Source organism: Lynx canadensis, chromosome D2 (genome assembly GCF_007474595.2).
Source record: "Lynx canadensis isolate LIC74 chromosome D2, mLynCan4.pri.v2, whole genome shotgun sequence".
NCBI lineage: Eukaryota > Metazoa > Chordata > Mammalia > Carnivora > Felidae > Lynx > Lynx canadensis.
Genome location: NC_044313.2, coordinates 78,934,239 through 78,940,415, shown reverse-complemented (window position 1 = coordinate 78,940,415; position 6,177 = coordinate 78,934,239).

The window sequence follows — 6,177 nt, the reverse complement described above, 5'->3', positions numbered from 1 at the left end:
ACCAGCAAACAACCAGATTCTCAATCATACAGCTGTGAAATCAATTACATCTACATCCTGGATGAACTCAAAAGCCCACGAATCCCCCAGTAAATCTTCCAGTTGAGAAAGAAGGCTGGCCACCCCTCATTTGCAGCCCCGGGAGACACCCTGAGCTGCAGGGGACTAGCTGTGCCATACCCAGACCCACAGCCAGAGTGACAAAATAAATGTATATTCTTTGAAACCACCAAGTTTGTGGAAATTTCTTATCAGCAATAGTAAACTACTATTAATGGTAATAACAAATCATTATTTTTATTATTATTGTGGTTATGGTTTTGTCTCTTTGGTTAAAAGCTTGAGGGGCGCCTGGGTGGCTCAGTCGGTTGAGCGTCCGACTTCGACTCAGGTCATGATCTCACGGCTCATGTGTTCAAGCCCCGCGTCGGGCTCTGGGCTGACAGAGTTTCCTTATTTTTCTTGTTTTGGTGAACTTTCTTCAAATTTGTTTGGCAGATCTATCTGCTAGCGATGGATTCTCAGTGTTTGTCTGAAAGAGTCTTTGTTTTGCCATCATTTAGGCTGAATTATACGCCATTATATCTACGTATAAAGTCCATCTTCTGTGCCCATTCACCTGTCAACGGACATTTAAGTTGTTTCCATACCTTAGCTATTGTATTCACAATATTGGGATGATCATGTTGTTTCCATACCTTAGCTATTGTATTCACAATATTGGGATGATCATGGACGTCTGTGTATCTTTTCAAGACCCTAATGTCAATGCTTTTGAATAGATACCAGAAGTGTGATTGCTGGATCATACAGTAGTTCTGTTTTTAATTTTTTGAGGAACTTCCATACCGTTTTCTACAGAGGTTGTGCCACTTTATATTCCCACGAGCAATGTGTTAGGGGCCAGTTTCTCCACATCCTGGCCAACACTTCTCTTTTGTTTTGTTTTGTTTTGTTTTGTTTTATTAGTATTGCTTTTGTTATAGCCACCAACAGGAGTTGAGCATATCTCATCATGGTTTTGACTTGTATGTCCCTGGGGGCCTCATCACCCCCTGGGGAGAGAGGGAGAGAAATGGTGGGTGTATATCCTTGGGAAAAGTTTGAGAGGCCCCCAGAGTCTCCGGCTGGGCTGATCAGTGAAGGCATTTTGCCTTCATTTCTAAAAGACTTGTTTTTTTCGGACAAGAGAACCTTAGACTGACGTGCTTCCTAATTTGTTCTTACTCCCTCGGTCCTTTTAAATGCTGTTCATTACCTCCTGGCATGCAGTTGCTGATAAGTGTGTGATTTCTTATATTCGTGTCTTTGGACTGTCTTTTTTTCCTCTTTGTCTGCTTTAAGATTTTCTTTTTACCAACGGAGTGTTAGCAATTCGAGTTCATTGAACCTGAGGTGGTTTTGTTGTGTATTCTGCTTGGAATTCAACTGGCTTCGTGGATCTGCAGATTTACAGTTTTCATCAAATTTAGAAACGTTTTGTTCATCATTTGTCCGAGTATCGTTGGTACCTTCACTTACCTGGGTGTCTAATTTGTATGTTAGACACCTGCTGTTGACCCACAAGTCAATGAAGCTGTGCTTTTTCCCCAGCGTCCTCCCTCTGTGTGCTTCATTTGAAATAGTGTCTGTGGGTGTCCTCATACCCACAAATTCTCTCTTACACAGTGTCTAGTCTGCCATAATCCTGGCTGGTGCATTGTCTATTTTGGAGACTATTATTCTCCATCTGTAGATATCCCATTTGGGTCTCTTTGATATCTTCTGTTTTTCCTTTCTTTATTTTATGTCTTTCTCTTTATTTTAATGTTTATTTATTTTTTTAGAGGGAGAGAGAGACGGAGCATGAGCAGGGGAGGAGCAGAGAGAGAGGGAGACACAAAATGTGAAGCAGGCTCCAGGCTCCGAGCTGTCAGCACAGAGCCCTACGGGGGGTCCAAACTCATGAACTCTGAGATCATGACCTGAGCCGAAGTCAGACACTCGACCGACTGAGCCACCCAGGCACCCCTTTTTATGTTTTCCTTTAAATCCTTGAACACAGTAAGCATCTTTCAGGACCTATTTCAACATACTTTCTGTTCACGCAATTATCTTTCCTTTTATAAGTTTGTTTTATGGAATGATTCTCTCCTGGCTGTGGGTTATATTTTCCTGCCTTATTGCATGCTGAATCATTTGCTATTGGATGCCAGGCTATTGGGTTGCCAGGCACTGAGTGCTAACTTTTATTCCTTTAGACGGGGTTAGGAATTTTTTGGCAGTCAGTTTGTTTGCAGCTAAGTCTGATTATTTCGAGACACGCTTGTTTTTGTTTTTCATCACCTAAGGGCCAGTCTAGAGCGATCTCTCCTCTAAGGAAATTCTGCCCTGCCACTGACACGTCTATTTTCTGAAGTCTCTACTGAATTCCCGTCCCCCCCCCCCCAACCCCCGCGGTGTTCTGAAAGGTCTCTCATGCTGGCCTGCGAGAATTTCAGTGAATCCCTACGGGTACTGTGTGCACTCTAGAAGCTGTTTTGCTTATAGTTTCCTGGCACTTGTTCCTTCTCTGAAAGTTTTACTCTGTCCACTCTTGTGGGATTCTGCCTTTAGCATGGGCACATTATTATTCAGCCAGAGCTCCGTGAGATGCCATCCTCTATTTCAGAAGCTCTTTCTCTGCCTTGCACTCACAGGTTTTATTGTCCTTCTCCTTGAATTCCAGTCTCTGCCTCCACTAGTCAGCTAGACCACTGAGTTTTTTGTCTTCTCCTTTCTTTTCTTTTCCTTTCCATCCCTTCCCTTCTTTCTTTCTTTCTTTCTTTCTTTCTTTCTTTCTTTCTTTCTTCCTTTCCTTTGTTGTTGTTATTGTTGTTGTCGTTGCCAAAGGCGTTACGGTTTCCATTGGGTCCATATCTTGGGAGAGGGCTCCAGGGTGGTGAAAAAGCTGCCCAGTGGCTGCAGGGAGGGGCTCAGGCAGAAGCCCCAGCACCAGAGGGCATCAGAGGGGCCCCTCAAAGGCTACCGGGCTCTGGACTGTCCTACTTGTGCATCAGAGTGAGCCTTCCAAAGAGATACCCATGCAGACGGCCTGGGGCCCCAGGCAGGCTGTGGAGGGGAGTCAGGTGGTCATACATCTTCTTGATGAGTGTCACCTCCTCAACTGGGAAGTGGTTTTCCAGGAAGCCCCAGGGATGAGGGTCTGTGTGAGCAGAACCCAGGGCGTGCAGATCCCCAAGCACCTGGCCCATGTTCTTCTCCAACCACAGTGGCCTCCCTGGCATCCGTGGCTTTACCCCACCCCCACTGAGCTTTCTTGGAGTTCCTCTACCTTTGCTGTGATCTAGAAATGATCAGTAGGCAGAAAAGTAAGGTTTGCATAGAGAATACCTCATCTGTGTCCTTCCCTTCAGTGATAACAGTCCTGTGCGGCCCGATGTCCAGTGTCTCAAAACTGTTATGACTTGGGTTCCAGTGTTCTGGTTTTTTGTGGCAGAATGGTAATTCCAGACGCTGTGGCTAGAAGCAAAAGTCAAGATTCTTTTTAAAGACTGTATCATTCTGCCAATGCATAGCTAGTGTAACCCGACATAAACAAGGTCATTAAGAAAAATCACAACTATTAAAAATTTTAAAGTTCCTCCATGTTTTATCTAAAATTGTCTCTTAGGATTCATATGTTGCAGGAAACTAATAGAATCCAGCCCTCTGCTTTCCGCTGTGAGTATTACGCACAGAGAGAGCTGAAGTGGCATATCTATGAGTTAGTCTAATCCTAAACTAGGATCAAAACTGTATTTCCAAAACGCTGATCCAATGTAGTATTTCCTTTTTTTTTTTTTTAAGTTTATTTTTTGCGGGGGGGAAGAGAGAGAGAGAGAGAGCGCGCGCTTGCAAGCTCAGGGTAGGGCAGAGAGAGAGGGAGAGACAGAATCCCTCTGTCAGCACAGACCCCCATGAGGGGCTCAATTTCACGAAGCATGGGATCATGACCTGGGCTAAAATCAAGAGTCAGACGCTTAACTGACTGCATCGGCTTTTCTCTGCAGCAGCTTTATTGCTTCCTCCTTAACATCTTCAATTACAAGTTTTCCCACTGATTCATCTTCCCTATTCCTCCCTCCAAGGGTGTTTTCACCGTGAAATACCGCTGCACCAGAACTTACCGTGTCTCTACTGCTTTTTATTTTATTCCACCGAATCCTGACTTCCCTAGCTATAGCTCAGAGTTTCCCATACCTTGCTTTTCCAGCTACATCTGTTTCTGCTTCCCTAATCAAATGCATACCTTTCATTCAAATAAGGGCTCTACACCTACACACATCTTCATTCTCCTCGACAGGATCTGCCCACACTGTTTGCCTTAAGCTGAATGGAATTCTATTAAAATTAAATCACAACGTTGCATTTCCTAATCAGGTTGGATTTTCTGGTCCTCGGTGCTTTATTTACAAGCATTCTTTTTTAATTTATAATTTGTTTTTGGTAGAAGCCTCAAGATACGTCACTATCACTCTCATAAATCATGTGAATTTAATATTTTTAGTTTGATTTGGTATTACGTGCTCGGGAATCCAAACACTGGTAGCTTCCAGAGGGGAGACACTTTTAACCTGGAACTTTTCAGTTCCACCTTAAGCCTACTTTGTGCAAGGACTTGGGAACTCAGAGGACTAGACTCTTCTAGGAGTGTCTTTGAGATCCTTGCCAAAGAGGTTTTCGAACGACGCCCTTAAAGTTACAAGGCGTTCATTTACAAAAATGTACCCTGCACCTCTTCTGTGTTAGAGGCAGGAGATAGGCCATGAAACAGGAAAACATGGTCCTCATCCTGTGATTTATACGGAATTTCAAATATGCCGGGGAATCTCAAGCCAACGAGGGTAGTAATAACATCATTGAGCACTTACTAACTTCTGGGGCATTTATCAAAGGCATGGCCCAAGCCGTTTATCCCTGCCCACATCTCTGGGATAAAGGTGCTATGCTTATCCTATTTTAAAGAGCCTCCGAAGACGTGCACGCTGGCTCGGGCCAAATATCAAAGAATTAGAAGCAAATCTGGGTCTTGAACCCAGAGTCATCTGAATCCAAAATCCAACTCTTCACACTTCCTTGTGTTATCTCCCTAGAGATACAGATGAGGAAGCCTCGACGAGATTGCCCCGTCAGGGAGACTCCTGATGTCAGGGGATTCTCGGGGCTTTGTACAGGGGGGCAAGGCCAGAATTGTGTACAGATTTAAAGTAAGCAGAGAAACTAAAGCAAAAATCTATGCGTCCAGAAGTGCAGAGAGGGAGCGGACGAACCAGCAAGGGGGGTGGGGGGGGGCAGGGGGTGACCCGGACCATGTCAGGACAGAGCAGGCACGTAGGTGTGTATGCAAAACAGGCTCCCCGAGTTCTGAGTCAAAACCAGACTGGCAGAGAGGAGGGCCAGGTTTGCCAGCCTCGTTGGTATTTGTCTGACAAATCTGTTGACAGGTGTGTTGGCAGGCTGTTCCACAGCCACAGCCCCTTGCGGTAGCATCCTCTTGGCCCTACCCAATCCACTTGGCCCTACGCAATCTAATTCCCCGTCAGCGAAGCCCTGCCCCGCCACGCTGAGTTACCCAAGCCTCAACAAAACACTGCTCCGTCTGTATTTAGTAGAATGGGAAATTTTGAGAAGCTGCCATCCCCTGTAAGGAGAGGCCTTTCCTTTGTCTGCACCTGAGCTTTCTTTCATGAGGCTGACCGGTTTCACACCTTTGGGGGGTCCATCGTCCCGGCGCCATCTTGTGGAGCCGGCTGCAACTCACCTACTGCGGTGAACACTGAACAATGTGCAGGATTACCTAATCAGCATGTTGTGCCTCTGAAACTAATAGACCATCGTATGTCAACCGAACTTCAACAGTAAAAATGAAATAAACTAATGGGGCGCCTGGGGGGCTCAGTCAGTTAAGCATCCGACTCCTGATTTCAGCTCAGGTCCGTGATCTCACGGTAAGCGAGTTCGAGCCCCGCGTGGGGCTTCTCTTTCTCTCCCTCGGTCTCTGCCCCTCCCCTGAGCTCTCTCTCTCAAAATCAATAAATAAACTTAAAAAAATAAAATAAAATAAATTTTAAAGGGCTTTCATAGGTATAATTACCCCTTCTCTTATTGACCGAGCAGTAACGTGGAATTGCTGGGGAGAGAATGCGCATGGTAGCA